This window comes from Chrysemys picta, chromosome 10 (assembly GCF_011386835.1).
Source record: "Chrysemys picta bellii isolate R12L10 chromosome 10, ASM1138683v2, whole genome shotgun sequence".
NCBI lineage: Eukaryota > Metazoa > Chordata > Testudines > Emydidae > Chrysemys > Chrysemys picta.
The window spans coordinates 8868319-8884579 of NC_088800.1; positions in this window are offsets into that span (position 1 = coordinate 8868319).

Here is a 16261-nt window from a genome sequence, read left to right on the forward strand (position 1 = left end):
AGGAGTTGTGCTGGACTGTATCCAGTAGCTGCTATTTGTGTTGATCTGTAAAACAGAAGAGCAAGGAATGGCTTATCCTGTTGTAGGATTTTCTTGGATGCCTGTATAGGTCTCTCAGCCTCTCCATCTGCTTGTGGGAAACGTAGGCTGCTAGTAATATGATCAAAATCATATTTCATTTGGAATTCTTTAAATTCTGCTGCAGTGAATTGTGATCCATTGTCCATCACTAGTTGTCTACAATACCAAAATGAGCAAAAGTGCACTTCAGTTTCTTTATAAGACGGCAACATGTTATGTCTTTCAAGTACATTATTTTTATACACTTGAAAAATAGTCCACTGCTATCAGGTAATGATGTCCTCTGAATTCACATAAATCCGCAGGTAATCTCTTAAAAGGTCTGTCTGATAGGGGTGTTTGTACACGGCTTGATCCAGCATTGTCTCTTAATTTTATCTGTACTAGATCTCCTTTCAAAAGTCCAATATGATCAAATCCTCCATCAAGTTCCTCCACTTTTCTTGCTAAGCTAATAATGGTTGCCACACTGCGACTGAGAAGGTTGTTGGTCTTTGATCTCTTGATCACATGCAAACCTATCGTCTTTCTGTAGTGAGCTGGGCCCTGCAGTTCAGAATACCTCCAGGGCTAATCAAGGCTGTGTTAGGTGATTTCAGCTCTGGGAGGGGTTGAAGGTGATTTAAATCCCTTCTGAGAACATGATCCCATCTGCTCCTGAGTCACTTTTAAAATCAATAGTCTTTTCCATTAATATTCAGTTTCACTCTCCAGGCAGGCTCCATATCATCACACATCACACAACAATGGCTCTTGATTGTAGTCTGTAATCATAGTTAGCCCTCTCACTGCATTAATGCAGCAATCAGCTGTAAAATGCCCATATTTTGTGCATTTGTTACACATTTAACCTTTAGTCACACATGTCTTGAGCTATGGTGTCACGCAAAAGAGACTCCGACCATGTGTTACTGTCAAGCCAGATGGGCAGAGACAGATTGCCTCCCAGAGGTGGTTCTCTCTGTCTCCAAGGCACCGAGATCATTACTCTTTGGTCAGCCCTTCCCCAATATCCTCCCTCCAACAACCATGTAGTAGAGCAAGAGAGGTTGAGTGTTTCATGCCTCCACATATTTTCAAGTCATGGGAATGTAAGACCAAAGATATCAGGCTGGCAAGAGATAAAACTCCATGGGACCGAGCCAGGCACTCTGATGAGCGCCTGCTCCAGGTAGGGTACAGAGCCACTGTTATCTGGGGAGAAGAACTGAGCCTGTACAACTCTGTCCCAAGGCCATCCTGGGATAAAGCCAGAAGAAAAACACACATTCAGCTTATCAAACAAATGGTATGCGCCAAATGTGGGTAATCTATAGGAATCATCATATAATGGTTAGAGCATAGCTCTGGGACACGGAAACCTGGGTTCTATTCCTGTCTCCACTTCTATCTTGCACAAGTCATGTCACCTCTGTGTGGGCGGGGATGGAGGCTCTCGAGGGTAAATTCATTATTGTAGGCAAAGCTCCTTGAGCAGTTTACTTGGGAGGCACAACTGAAGACCCAAGCATTATTGTTATTATATGTCGGTTGGTATCTCACCCAGGAATGATATAGAATGATTTATTTTAAACTAATGAATCTGTCAATTAACATTAGGTATCACGGTTTGTAGGAAGTGTACAAAAATGCAGCGTTCAAAAGAGCATTTCTGTTGAACCTGGTCTGGAAAACATGTGCTTCCCTCCTGGAGGGCTCTGCTCTTCCTCCCTGGGGTTTTGTTTCATAGGTTTCCATTATCTGAAACAAGGGTGCTGCTATTCACTCCTTCTCATGCTACAAGCGCAAGGGACACTCAGTGAAACCAAAAGGCAGCAAATTTAAAACTGGTCAAAGAAAAACCGTTTTTACATAAGGCACACTGGGTCTGCAGAACTCTTTACCACATGACATCATTTAGGGTAAGAACTTAGCAGGGTTCAAAAAAGGACTGGACATTTCTATGGAAAACCATGATATTCTGAGTTATAATAGTGATGATTAAAAATAAACAAGAGTATGGGGCATAAACCCTCAAGCATCAGGGCTGGAGCCAACTTCTAACTAAAGGGAGTTAGGAAGAAACTTTCCCTGGGGGACAGTTGTTCCATATCTGCCTATTGCAGGGATGCTTGCACCTTCCTCTGAAGCGGCTGGTACTGGCCAATGGCAGGGACAGGATACTGGGCTTGATGAAACCACTGGTCTGATCTGATCTGATAATTCCTATTTTCCTATGCACGTTCAGGATGAAATGATAGTGGAACAAAGCTATTCTTAACAGAGGAGAGAACCTCAGTCATCCTCTTCATCCTTCGCCCAAGCACCAGCTGTGTCACTTCCCTCTCCCTTGCACTGGGGAGTGTCTTTTGCATCCCATCATTTGCAGGATTCCATGCCCAGATCTAGGTTATTGAGGGACATCCTGTCCCTTCCCCCCCCGCTTCACAGAAGAACCTTGATTCTTAATAGAAAATGTAATTACCGATTTTTCCTTTTTTTTTCTCCCCGACCCCCCAATCATAGCTCTGAATGACTCTGGAGTGCTCTGCACATCTATTATTCTGAGCATCTTTGGTGCACAGGGTAATGAATCTAACTCTCCATCATAGAATCATAGAAATGTAGGGCTGGAAGGGACCTCGAGTGGTCATTAAGTCCAGTCCCCTGTGCTGAGGCAGGACCAAGTCTACCTAGACCATCCCTGACAGGTGTTTGTCTAACCTGTTCTTAAAACCCGCCAACCTTCTAATTCCTGGGGAGGAGACTAGGAGACATTGCAGTTCTGTATCACTGCCAGAGGGGACCCAAAACCCTCTTTTGACTCCTCCTTGCCTGAGGAGGGCTTTTTTTTTTACCTTTTATATTCGTAAGGTGACACTGCCAGACAGGCATTTCTGCTGCTTGTTTGTCTGACACAGCAATGCCTGAATTTGGGCTGACATTGGATACCCAAGATGTAACTATCATATGCTACTCCTCTTTATTGTTGATGCTGCTCTTTACTAGCCCTAAACAGTTAGTCCTCTCAGATGTCACCAAGAGATGACTAAGAGCTGAATCTGAGAAAATGCATCTGACATTACTGTGAAGTCGCTGCTGTAAACTTAGTAGACAGTCATATGACGAGTCATGTGTGAAAATTAGTAGACCCCCAATAAATTCAGTGTGTATCCTATAATCCTACTTGAAGGGCATCTGTTATATAAGCATCAGTAAGTTTATACTGCAATCTCCTGGGAAAACACTGCAGAACCCTTCTGTACCAGACAGGTTCCCCTTTAGCCAACAAGACAGTCCATCAGCTTTCACTCTGCTGCAAAAACGCCTGAGCTCAGCCAAATGAACCTGTGATAAAATGTGTATTTAATTCTTGCAGGGAACTTTCCACTCATCAGTTACTGGAATAACACAAACTGTGCTTTAGTAATCTCTCTCGCTGTGTCTTTTTCACTCCCTCTCTCTTCTTATTTTACACCTACCAGTCAAAACCGATGACTGATATTGGAGACTTAGAGCAAAGTGCCTGCTTCATGATGAATGGAAAGTGCAGAAGGAAGACTTACCTGGGGGGAAAACCCACCACCAGTGTCTGGTTTGTAACTGCTGAGCGTTTAATGCATATGAACACTCAGAACACTACTACGTGGGGGTCGGATCACAGACTTTCTGAACTGCCCTCTGGAAGAGGCTGAGTTGCAGTCCCAGGGCCTAAGTTTCCTCACCACAGGATGGTCCTGATTCATGGTTGAAGAGGCAGCATGGACTAGTGGTTAGGACACCAGCCTCAGGCTGCTGGATCCACCACTGACCTGCTGTGTGATCTCATACAAGTTGCTGCACTCTGCTCTCCCTCCCCCCTTTGTCTTGTCCATTTACTGTAAGGTCTTTGAGGCAGAAACTGTGTCTCACTGTGTGTTTGTACAGCACCTAGCACCATTTGGGGCCTCTAGTTACTATTGCAGTACAAATAAGAAAAATTGGCTCCACTGAGCCTGCTGCGGCAGCACAAAGCGGATGAAGGGCAGACAGAAGCCAGTGAATAGCACTGATGCAGGGGGTCTTTCTTCCAGAAACTCTGTGCTCCCCTTGCTGCAGGGGGCATAGCGGAAGTATTGCCGAGTAACTCTGTGCCTTGGCCCCAGATGTAGGGCTCCTTGCCACCACCCTGTAGCAGAGCTCCAGTTGTTCCATGATAAAACCTCAGGATCTGTTGCAGGGTTGGTTGAGGGGCGTGGGAGGGGAGAGGTTGATAAGCACGCACTGTCCCTCCCCAGTCCCTTCCCCTGTGTGCATCCTGACTACAGATGGTCTACAGTTTGTCGTCCGACTAAAAAATCATTTTCTGGACAAAACCAATATTTTTGCAGAAAAAAAATAAATTTTGATTGAAATGTTCTGATTTGTCAATGAGAAATTGCAATGATTATCGCTTTGGCATTTTTGGTCCCTTTCTTCCCTCCCTCTGTCTGCCTTTTTTCCTCTCTTCCACAGTGGGAGAAGGATAGGAAGGAGGATGAAAGGGGGATATGTTCGGGGTTTTGAAACCTCCCAACCAAATGACATTTCAGTTTCATTTTGTAAGGAACCCAAAGAAATTTCCAACGAGATTAAAAAAATGTTCATTTCGTTCAGTGTTTTTCGAAGGAAGTACATAGGGTTTTTCAAACCATGCTAATCCTGACCCACAGTGCGGGCTGTCCAGGGGGCCAGGGAAGGAAGACAACTGACCTAGTCTTCCATACAGACACAGGGAGAGCGCGCTCGGGAGAAACTTCCCGTAAAGATCTGCAAAACTGACTGATTCTCCTTCAAAACCCTCCTTAAAACTCTCTTCTGCCACACGGCCTACAAACACTGGACAATGGTTAGGCTGCTGGTGTGCTGAGATCATGCTGACCACATTGTCCCATATTTTAACTCCCCCGTCTGTCTGTATCCGTCTGTTGTCTGTTGTCTTATGCGTAGATTGGAAGCGCTTTGCAGCAGGGACAGTCTTTGTGGTCTGTTTGAACAGCATGTAGTGCAGTGAGGTCCTGGGCCATGACTGGGGCTCCTGGGTGCTGTGATAATACTACTACTGCTAACAGCAAGGGCCATGTCAGGATGTGTGACTCTTGCGGGGGGGCCAGATCTGGCTGTCCATTCTAGGCAGTAGGAGCTCTGTGTCCACATAGTAGCACTCTCCTTAAATTCCTTGCTCTGCTCGCCACTTACAGGTGCAATACCTGTGCTGTGTCAGATCAACCTCCTTATCTTCCCTGCTAATGGTCCCCCCTCCCCTCCTCCCTCCCCCATCACTGTGCAGAGAGACAGCTTAATCCTTCAGTGCTCACTGCATTTGTCTGTGCATTGTTCCCCTAACAGGTGTTTGTTTGGAGGGTTTCATTATATTATCGCACTGACATAAATTGGCGCACGGCAGACAAATTAATTTAATTGGTTTGTTCATTTAACTGACCTAATAATCATTAGATTTCCCCACAGCATGTGTGTGATTTCTATTCATCTGACAGTTTGTTTCATGATCAGATATTTAGTTCAAAGTGTTTAAAAAGAGAGGCTGCATTTACAAATGCTCTGTGAGTTTATTGCAATTATCTGATTAATCTGGAGCCCTTTCATTTGTTTCCGTAGGTTTCACTCCCTCCTATCACCACGTTTGTATATTTCAGCTGGGAATATTCTTCAAAATTGTGAAAACAAATCAATCCTGTATAGGCTTAAAAAAATGATATTGACATGCACAACATCCTACCCCTCCCACCCCATGTTTTTCTTCAGTAGTTTGTTATGGCTGAAACGCATGGAGCATTTAACAGACGCTGCTGCATTTTAAAACAATCTTAGTCAAGAAGATTGGAAATCACAGTCTAAACATAGCCCTGAAAAAGAATGAAAAAGAAAGTCAACAGAGACTTTGAGATGGTGTTAAACATGGTGTGGTTCCCCTTAACCACAGAAAATAACCCAACTGCAGACTGTACGCTTGGGATTGACAGACCGACCCGTGTATGAATGAACGAGTGTTACATTTATACAGCACTTTTCATCCTGGGATCAAAAAGCACTTTACAGACTCTGTGCAACTGAGCCAATGTGCAACCACTGAAGGCAACCACCCCGGGGCAGAATGCAGCAGCTGCTTGTGCCAGCCCAACACACAGCACCAGCCAACTGTTGTGCCCATTTTTATTTAATTCGAGTAACGGGTGGGAGTTGGGCAGAATCCTCGGACCTGGATTCTGCTCTAACACCTGGTGCAAGCCCATTTACTTCAGTGGAGTCACTTTTGATTTACACCAATCTAAAAGAGAGCAGAATCAAGCCATTTGGAACTTGGACTCCAGGGGCCCCAGTGCTGCAGGGATGGAGAGACGGGCAATGTGGTAGTGACAAGACCTGAGGGATGGCGGGAGTGGGGGTCATGCTATGTGTCCCCAAGCTGGCTGATGTGTGTGGCACATGCAGCCGTGTATCTAGGGGACGTGCAGTTCTTTGGAAGAGGAGAAGATCTGAAGGAGCTCAGCACCTAGGCGTGTCTGGAAATAGAATAGGAAAATCCATTGGTGAGATATAGTCTGAGATAGGTGCCCAGGCAGAAATCTGAGCTCTGGTTCAGAGGTGGAAGGTGACCGCTATTACCACCATGTCATCTGTATCTCAGTATGCATTCTGTATAGGACCATGGAGACATTCTGTGATCCAGGCACAGCTGAGCTCAAAGGACCGTAAAGAGAGCAAATCCAGGCAAAGCTGGAGGAAGTGGGGTCATCTACAAAGCAAATGGATGAGCGGTGACGTGTGGACCATACTGTGTCCATTCCACTTTTCCCTATTGTCCTACTGGGCAATTTGAGAACTCTCCTGCATTTGAAGAGCAGAGCTGGTTCCCAACTGTCGCTCTCCCCAGTTGCACCCCGTTGAAATCACACTCTGGGCGCAAACACCTGGGGTCAGAGCCAGACCCGGTGCAAGCGGATTCGGTAACACTTAGACTTCACGGTGACAGGCACTTTATAGATAGAGAGTGACATATCTAGCTCAGCAGCAACATAAACAGTGGTGTCAATTACACACTGGGAGCTGGATTCTCCAGTGCCCTGTACCTCGTGCAATCATTTACACCGGTGAAAGCGTGAGACATAACTATTCTGAGTTGGTAGCATTTTATACCCACATTGCCCTGGTGTAGATGGTGCAAGGCACTGGGGGGTCATGCCCAAGGCGTACCAGGTTTGGATGGCCAGGTTTCAATGGAAGTAAATGGTAATGTCATGAAAGCTTCACCTGTTTGGCATAAAAGTTAAAGTGCAAAATGACAGAGCCAGGAGAGGAGCTGGTGACAAGTGGGAGGCATTGCATGTGACTTACCAGCCAGAGGCAGATGAGGGTATAGCAGGAAAAGCAGCTAATCGTAAGACAGCCCCCACCCCACAGCTCACATACAGACACGCTTTATCTTGCTCCCACATTAGTTGTCTTACTTGCTTCCTCTTTCTGCCCCCTTATGTTTCTTCTGCCCCCTCAGCGGACGCTAAGTTACATTAATTTCTCACTCACCCATTTTCTGATCAGGTTAAATCTGCCATGCAGTTTTGGCCCATAATCTCTGCCAATCAATGGGAGATTCTATAATACATTCACCCAGGACGTTTCCTATGGCTCTGGTCTGAGCTTAAGAACCTTGCAGTCAGGAGTCACTGCGGGAAAGCAGTCTCACTGCCTGTGTGCCAGCTTCATTAATGAGCAGATCTCCAAGGTGAAATAAAAAAGTGCATTACAAGTAAAATGCTGTGTTGCTCTCCTTTACCTCCTGCAGTCACTGGAGACCTTTGTGGTCAATGCGCAAGATGGATCCTCTCCCTTTTAATTAGCATTTAAAAGTATTTTATCCCCCACACAATAATATGGAGCTTTCCATCTCCCAGGTTGCTCCTTGAAGTGATTTACAATTTGGAAACATCATCAGGTTTGCTGCAGCCTCACAGACTGGTACTAAAACTAACCCTCGCCCCGTGCATCTGGTGCATTAGTCTCTGCAAAGAATATCTCAGGACTTTATTACAGTAGGCTATCTCCCATGCCAGAATGTTTCTGACCTTATGAGCAGGACTTTGCCCTTTCACATAAGTGAATGGTCTGTCCAAAACAACAAAAATATTAAAAAGGAGAAGAAACTTATCATCTAGAAAATCCTGGGACGCATGAGATCTGAGTTCAGTTCTGAGCTCCCCAACAGACTAAGTGACCATGGGCAAATCACTTGACCTCTGTGTGCCTCAGTTCCCAATCTTCTTGTTAGTTGTTGTATCCTCTTCTCTCACCTTTTTCCTTGCTTGTTTTTTAGACTCTAAGCAATTCAGGACAGGGACTTTCTCTTCTTCTGTGTATGTACAGCACCTAGCACTGTGAGCTCCTCATGCTTATTGCAGACCCTAGGCAATGCTGTGATACAAATAAATACATTAATAACAATAATTCAGAAATAATACCTGCAGTTTCCCAGCCCAGCAGCACTGCAAATTTGGGAAGACATCTCCCCAGATGATCCATTTCTTGATTGAAAAATAGCAAGAGACTGTGATTCCAAAAAAACGTAACTCATCCAGGAACCTTTGCCCCTTGGCATTTGGCAGGAATTAAACTGAAAAACTGCTTTCAGGCTTGATCCCACAGGTGCTAAGTACTCCCTACTTCCATTGATAGCTGTTCTGTATCTATTCGGGTCAGAAAAAAGTACTTCAGAACTGCACTAGTTCTCATCCTTCCAGGGACCTTTGCAACTGCAGTGAACTCGGGAAAGCTCCATCGTTCTCATCTCAGCCTTTGGCTATGCGTCTTTCTTTTCCTTGCAATAAAATGTCTTAGTTATGCCATGCAGCTGCTGTCTGATACGAGAGAGATTGTTTTTCAATATCATCTAATGAGCATCCCACCAAACAGCCCTGGCAAAGAACAAAATTGTATTGGCTCTTTCTGTTAATTCTTTCCCCATTTAACTTTCAGTAGGTGATCACTGGTTGATTTCTGCATTTATCAATGCCATCATCAAACAAAGTATAAGCCCACATGTACCTAGCAATGGGTGAACCTTGGAAAGTTTAGAAGTTTGTTTCAGAAAAGCATGTTGGACACAGTGATGACCTGACTATTTTTGGTCTAGAAGTCAGTCTGAGGAACATTCTGCATGCTTTTTCTAGTGCTTCTTGGTGTGGGCCTATTTAGCAATCTCATTCCCACCCAGTGTGGTATGTGGAAGTCAGTCTGAAGAACATTTTGCATTTTGGGACTGAATGACCGTATGCTAAGTGGATAGGCCTTATTTGTTATTTCAGTAGATCCTCATGTAGTATCGGATAGTATCTAGCCTGTTGGTGTGCTAAGCTTCCTGCTGCTATCAGTTTATCACTCCCACAAACTGTGCACAGAGCAAATCTATACAAAACCGCACTCAGATGATTGTTACCTCATTCCGTACCACCCCTTTTCTTGTTTGTTTGTTTCATCCACCTGTTACATTTGCATTTTGATTGTAAGCTATTGCATGATGCCTAGCACAGTGGAGCACTGATCTGACGGAGGCCTCTAGGCACGGCTGTAATGTCAATAAATAAATAAAAGAATAATAAGGATGATTGCCGAAAAGAAGGAAGCAAAGAAGTTACTTTTGAAAAGCCAACCCTGTCCTGATAAGATCTCCTAACATATCAAGAAAGTATGGAACTCACTCATGGGATTATGTTCAAAAGTTATTCTCAGTTTATTTACTACTGAACATTTTCCTTCTTTTTTCTGAATGCAGATGTTTGGCTCTTCCCTTTCCAAGATGACCTGGAAGTACAGAAGTTGGAAATATAGTCTCCTACTTTTCTACTAATGGTTAAGGGTCAGTGTGATGGGGCATCCAGGCAAGGAGGGGGTTAATGAGGGCCTGTGGCCCCAATTGGCCTCACCCTGCTACACCTGCATCAGATGTCTAGGGTGGAGACGGACGTTAAGGAAAAAGCCCAGCTCAGGTGGGGGCTCACCAGGAAGGAGAGCAGAGCGCTACTTCTCTCTCGGTGAGGGAAACCTGATTTTAGCTAAGTGTGTGAGACAGCTTGCTGCCCACATGAGCCTCCAGGTGGAGGAGATGACTAGGCCCAGGAAGACTGACTAAGTACTACGAGGACTGTCTGTCTGAAGATAAGCCCTGTGTTGGGGTCCTGCCGAAGACTCCTCGGATGACCCTGTCTTTGAGTTCATAGTATTCCTTTATTTTGAGACTTCAATACCCTGGAAGGGGTGGGACTCAAGTGTGTATTAGCTCGAGGGCTAAAGCATCACTGCATTGGACTGGTAACAGGTGGCAACTGACCATCAAAGACCCCATGACTGCATGAGTAGTGCCCTGTTGGGCCAGAAGAGAGTACCATGGAAGCAGGCTCTGTCACAGCCAGATTCTGACATCCTTATGCTGAGTGCTGCATTACTCTGCAATGTAACATACCCCTTAGCATGAGTAAGGGGGTTAGAATCTAGATCTAAGCAATGCTGTTTACCTGCCCGGTTAGATGCTGCTGAATTTGGGATGTGTGGGGAGCTGTCACTGGGGCATGGTGTTGATTTATAATTTCAAAACTACTATATATAATAATTCTTAAAAATGTAAAAAACATTTTCAAGACTCAAAATTATTTATGTTTGGTTCAGCTCTGAGTATTGGGTGAAAGTCCATCAAAATGGTTCTTGGTCCTACAATCAACTGTCTCTGAGTATAACCTTCTACTGACCTCAGTGAACTTCTCCCCCCACCCCAAAATCTTACCAGTTGTCATTTATTAATCACATGTCTCCAGTCCAGAGCTTGAGAACTTTAAAAGGCCAGAGAGTTGTTAGTAAACATAACAATTTTCTCTCTTCTTAAAAACGAATTTCGAAGGTACTCAAGTAATACCATGATCCTCTCTGTCTGAGCTGCCTGTAGATAGAATTTGGCTGTGTGACCTAGCATTGTCCACATCTGCATGGTATTAAATATTGTATCCAAGTGTTCTTTCACTTATCTAAAAAAACTCTTCAGTATTTACCTGTAGTACAGATCAAATCGGATGCATCCATTTATAAGAAGCTGGGATACATTTCTAGCCACAAATGGGCCACATGTTTCTTTAGCCAGTCTGTCTGTGAATTTCTAAAGTACTGTAGTATCTAAGCACCATCTACAAGAATCACTGTAGTATCTAGGCACAAGAATTAAAAGGAACAATATTCTGGAACTCCGCACCACGCCAAATTGCCTCTGCCTAATCTTTATTACATTCAATGGGGAACCTGGTTTATTTCAGATTAGTCACATCTGTCAAGACCCTGTTCATGATCTGAAATGTAAAAAATAAACAAAATCAGGTTCCTTGATCATTAATTATATCATTGGGATATGATTAACCTTGGAGAAAGATGTGATCCTTGAACCACATTCTTGGTATGGGACTATGTCTGGATGGTGAGTTACATAATCGCCAATAAATGGACTCCATTTGTAGCCCAATTAGACTGCTCCAGCAGACCCATGAAGTTGATTGCAGTATTATGAAAAGGTCTTTTCATTAGCCAGAATGCCACAAAGGGAGCTCTTTCCCAGTCCTCTTTAGGATTTGTTAACCATATTTCCTTACAAGTCCAGCAGAGGCTTATTTTGATGCACCAATCAGTTTCACGTCTTCCATCCCCTTCTGCACGCCTATGCCACACACACACACACACACACACACACACACACACACACACACACACACACACGGTGCTAACACATTTTAGCAATCTCATTCCCACCCAGCGTGGTACGTGGAAGTTTATCTGATGTATGCCTTATTAGGTGGGTGGTATATGTTTAGGAATAAGCATACTCTATCTTCATCTGTACCTGTTATGGATAAACAGATATCCTGACATGCTCTGTCACTTACATAACCTGTGTCTGCACATTGTATCTGTGGTACATGGCTGCAGGCACACCAGGCACATGCTAGGCCAGGCAGGCTTTGGCTTAAGCCAGGTTCTGCAGTCATACGTGATTTAGAAATGCTGACACAGACAGGTATGTAGGCAGACGAGGCTGGAGGTCTATCCCATAGCCTGTACACTAATAAAGTAATGAGCCCTTCATCAGCAATATCTTCCTCTACTTTATCCCAGGCTGTTGCAATGGGCCTGCTATTCATATTGTAGCATTGAGGACAACAATAATCATTTCCCATTAGGACTGAGGACACAGTCTGAAAAAGCTTGAGACAGAATAAACCGAACACAAATCTCCCAACAACTGTCTATTTGGGTCATTGCTGTCAGTTCGTCTCCGGTTCAGAAGTGACTAAGAAAGCCTGGCCAGATAGAAGTAAAGAGCAAAAGTCCTGTTGACTTCACTGAGCCAGGATTTCCCATGTGGTGCATGGCAGTGTCATTAAAGAATACGGGATAGGGTATAATATGCAGCCTCTAGCCCTTTCCTCCTCCCGCAAACCATGGGCCGAAAGGTCCTCGTGACCCTGGTCTGGAGTCGCTATCCAGCTAGCCAATACACACAGCACTTTTGAACCTGAAGGAAAAGAATTGTAATGGTCCTGACAAAGGATCACACAAGTGCCTTCAGTGCTACTGTTCTCACAGGTTTCAGGGTAGCAGCCGTGTTAGTCTGTATCCTCAAAAAGAACAGGAGTACTTGTGGCACCTTAGAGACTAACAAATTTATTAGAGCATAAGCTTTCGTGGGCTACAACCCACTTCTTCGGATGCATATGTTCTCACAGTATGCAGAGGAAGCATGGTACAGTGGCTAGAGCCTGGGAAGGAAAAAAATTGGGTTCTGGTCTCATCTCTACTACTGACTTCTTGTGTGACCTTAGGTAAGTCACTTAATGTTCCAGGCCTCAGTTTCCCACTCTTTATCGCTCAGATAATAATATTTCACAGTTGTGAATAACTCATCCGTGTTTTTAAAGACCTTTGAGATTATTGAATGGAATGTGCTCCAGGAGGGAAAAGGAAAAAACCCCACAGTTCCTGTTTTCTCACTAAATAGAAATGGAACTACATCACTGAAAAAATGTGAGGGCTGGTCAGAATGATTTCACTGAACCCAATCATCTGAACCGTCCCATCACTTACATTAAATTATAACTTTCTCTCAGCACACCAAACTGGTGTCTAACCTCCTTTGGCAGAAATGACAATGCAAATAAAAATAGAATGCATTTAAAAAAATCTACAGCAGATTGTCATGGCGATAAATAATTGTATCGCATTGCCATGGCAACTCTAGCTGTAAGAAAGGGACAGGCCTATCTGAAACTGAGCTAAATTTAGATGTTGAAAAAGTATTTAAAATATTTTCAAATACTCTGTCAATTCTTTTTAAGGTTCGATAGGAATAAAAATGTAAAAGCTTTCATCTTCATTCATGTTTCCACATTGTCTCCATAGTCCAAACAGGTTTTAATGACTACAAGGAAAAAAAAAATCTCCTCATTCGATTTTAAAATCTTTAGACTGCTTCAGGGTGAAATACCCCTGCATAAAATGTTTTTGTTTTTCAAATAATCTTCAAACTTGAAATTTTAAAAATCTCCTGATTTGAATGTTTCGTTTTGTTTAATTTAAAAATAGATTGGAAGCTGTTTGGGGCAGGGACTGTCTTTTTGTTCTGCGTTTGTATGGCGCTGAACATAAAGGGGACTTGGTCCATCATTCGTGTTCCTAAGTTCTCTCACAATACAAATAAATAACAACAAAGACATCTTTGGTCTCAATGCTCCAGTTGTTAAATAACCCAGATGAGCCAGATTGTGTCTCAAGTCACAATGATTTATTGTCACTCAGCAGTTACTCATCCAATTCATCCCAGGGACTAATGGGAAGGGATCTGCCTAAAGGTTGGCAGGGAAGGAGTTAACCTGGCCAGTGGGAGGACTGAAGATGCCAGTCCCCGAGTATAGGGATTTGGAGGGAGTGGTTTAACAAGACTGGACCAGCTGCGTGAAATTAATTCTTTCCCTCTTAGCCCACAAGAAGACGGCTGTGCCTGCTGTGAACTCACTCAAAACAGGGAGAGGGTTTCTAGAAAGACCAGAGCTAAGTAGTGAAAGGTGGTTCCTGTCTAGAACTTGGCTAGATTTAGTCCCACTTTGGGCCTCTGCTCTAACTAGGACTGAAGTGAGATGTGTCTCATTCCTTTCTGTTACCTTTTGGCTGAGGGAAGCCTTGTTGTTTCTGGCCCCTGAAGAGACAGACCAGTTTTTCCATTTACCTTTCTGCGTTACAATACAGCTCACTCCAATTTACATACCACCTAGCTGGGCAGAATATTTTTCTGCTCCTGGTAACCTGACAGCTGCCACACACTTATATTGGCAGAATGCCCCTGTCTTGCAGGTTCTTCTCATCCCTCTGAGTTTCTCAAGAGGACAGGAAGCAGCTCAAAATATTTCACTTGGGCTGAAAAGCCTTGAACTCCAGTGATTCCTCACCTTTTAATATCAGGAAAGGGGGCCCTCTTCCAGGAACACCTTGCTTGTGGGTGTATGGAAAGTTGCCAGCTGTAAGTATTCAATAAATATGAGTCAGGTCCCCCAAAAATCATGACTTTGTCTTAAAAATTATACATTTTGTGTTTGTTTTATTTGCCTTCTGCTGTTTGAGCCTTTGGGATTTGCGTTGCCAAGCTTTTCCTAACACTCATGAGGGCTAGAGAATTACCTTTTTTGGGGGGAGGGGGAGGGGAAGGAGGTTAAGCAGAAGCTTAGATTCTCATGTAATCACATGACTCCAGGAACTAGAGCTTTATGAAAAATAAGTTATAATGAAACTCATAAAATCCTGAGAGCTGGCAACCCTGTTCCACTCTCCTCTTTGGACCCTATAGAATCCCTCCATTTGAGCTGTACATGATTGGAGTTCTGTGGGGTAGCCTGCTGTCTGGAGTATTCTCCCCTCCTGAGATGGCATGATGGTTCCTGCCTATAGTCTTTAACAATGCTGGTAGTAGCATTAATTTAGGCTGTGTGCTTGCACTCCCTTCAAAGATGGGGAGGGAGTTTGCACAGTTGTGCAACGTCTGCTCAATGGCTCTCATTCACTATCTTTCTTTTCTACAATAGGGCATGGCATAGCTAGAATTTCTTTTCCAGTCCTGTTTCCAGTGATGTCCAAGAAGTTATCCCACTGACTTCAATGGGAGCAAGATCAGACCCTGTCGTATATTTACTTATTTTACAGAAGCAAGTGGATTAAATTAGGTGTTCTTTAAGAAACTATATCTGCAAAATAATATATTGAACATTCCATTATAGCTCTTATTTATTTCACTGTCAGGTAATGACACAGAGGGTTAATGGCATAACTAGTTATATTCGCTAGAGCAGGGGTCGGCAACCTCTGACACGTGGCTCGCCAGAGTTAGCACCATGGCGGGCCGGGCCAGTTTATTTACCTGCTGATGTGGCAGGTTCGGCCGATCGCGTCCCCCACTGGCCGCGGTTCGCCGTCCCAGGCCAATAAGGGCGGCGGGAAGCGGCGCGGGCGAGGTATGTGCTGGCCGCGGCTTCCCGTCGCCCCTATTGGCCTGGGATGGTGAACCACGGCCACTGGGGGCCACGATCAGCCAAACCTGCCACATCAGCAGGTAAATAAACTGGCCCGGCCCGCCAGGGTGCTTACCCTGGCGAGCCACGTGCCAGAGGTTGCCGACCTCTGAGCTAGAGTAATAGCTATTTTCCACAAGCAAAACTAAGTTTCCTAAAAGGTACTTTAAAAAAACCCTGTATAATATCCAAAGTTGTTTACAGTGTTGGTGTAGCCATATTGGTCCCAAGATATGGGTAAGGTAATATCTTTTATTGGATCAACTTCTGTGGGTGAGAGAGACAAGCTTTCAGGGTCCAAAGAGAAGAGCTTGTCCCTCTAATATCCAATGTATCATGAAGAAATACAAATCACAAACGAGAATCATTTTATCCCTTGACAATCATGCTACACTTTTCTCATTGACTTCAGCCAATGACAAATAAATAGCAGTGTTTTAGAAAACAGGACTATAGCCCATTAGCAGACATCTTAAATAATCCTAAATTGCCTAATTTCACTGAGGAGAAAATAGATTTCGTTGCTCCAGTCAGCACATGGGGAGTTGTCTGGCAAAATGGGAGGAAAGCATTTTAAGACT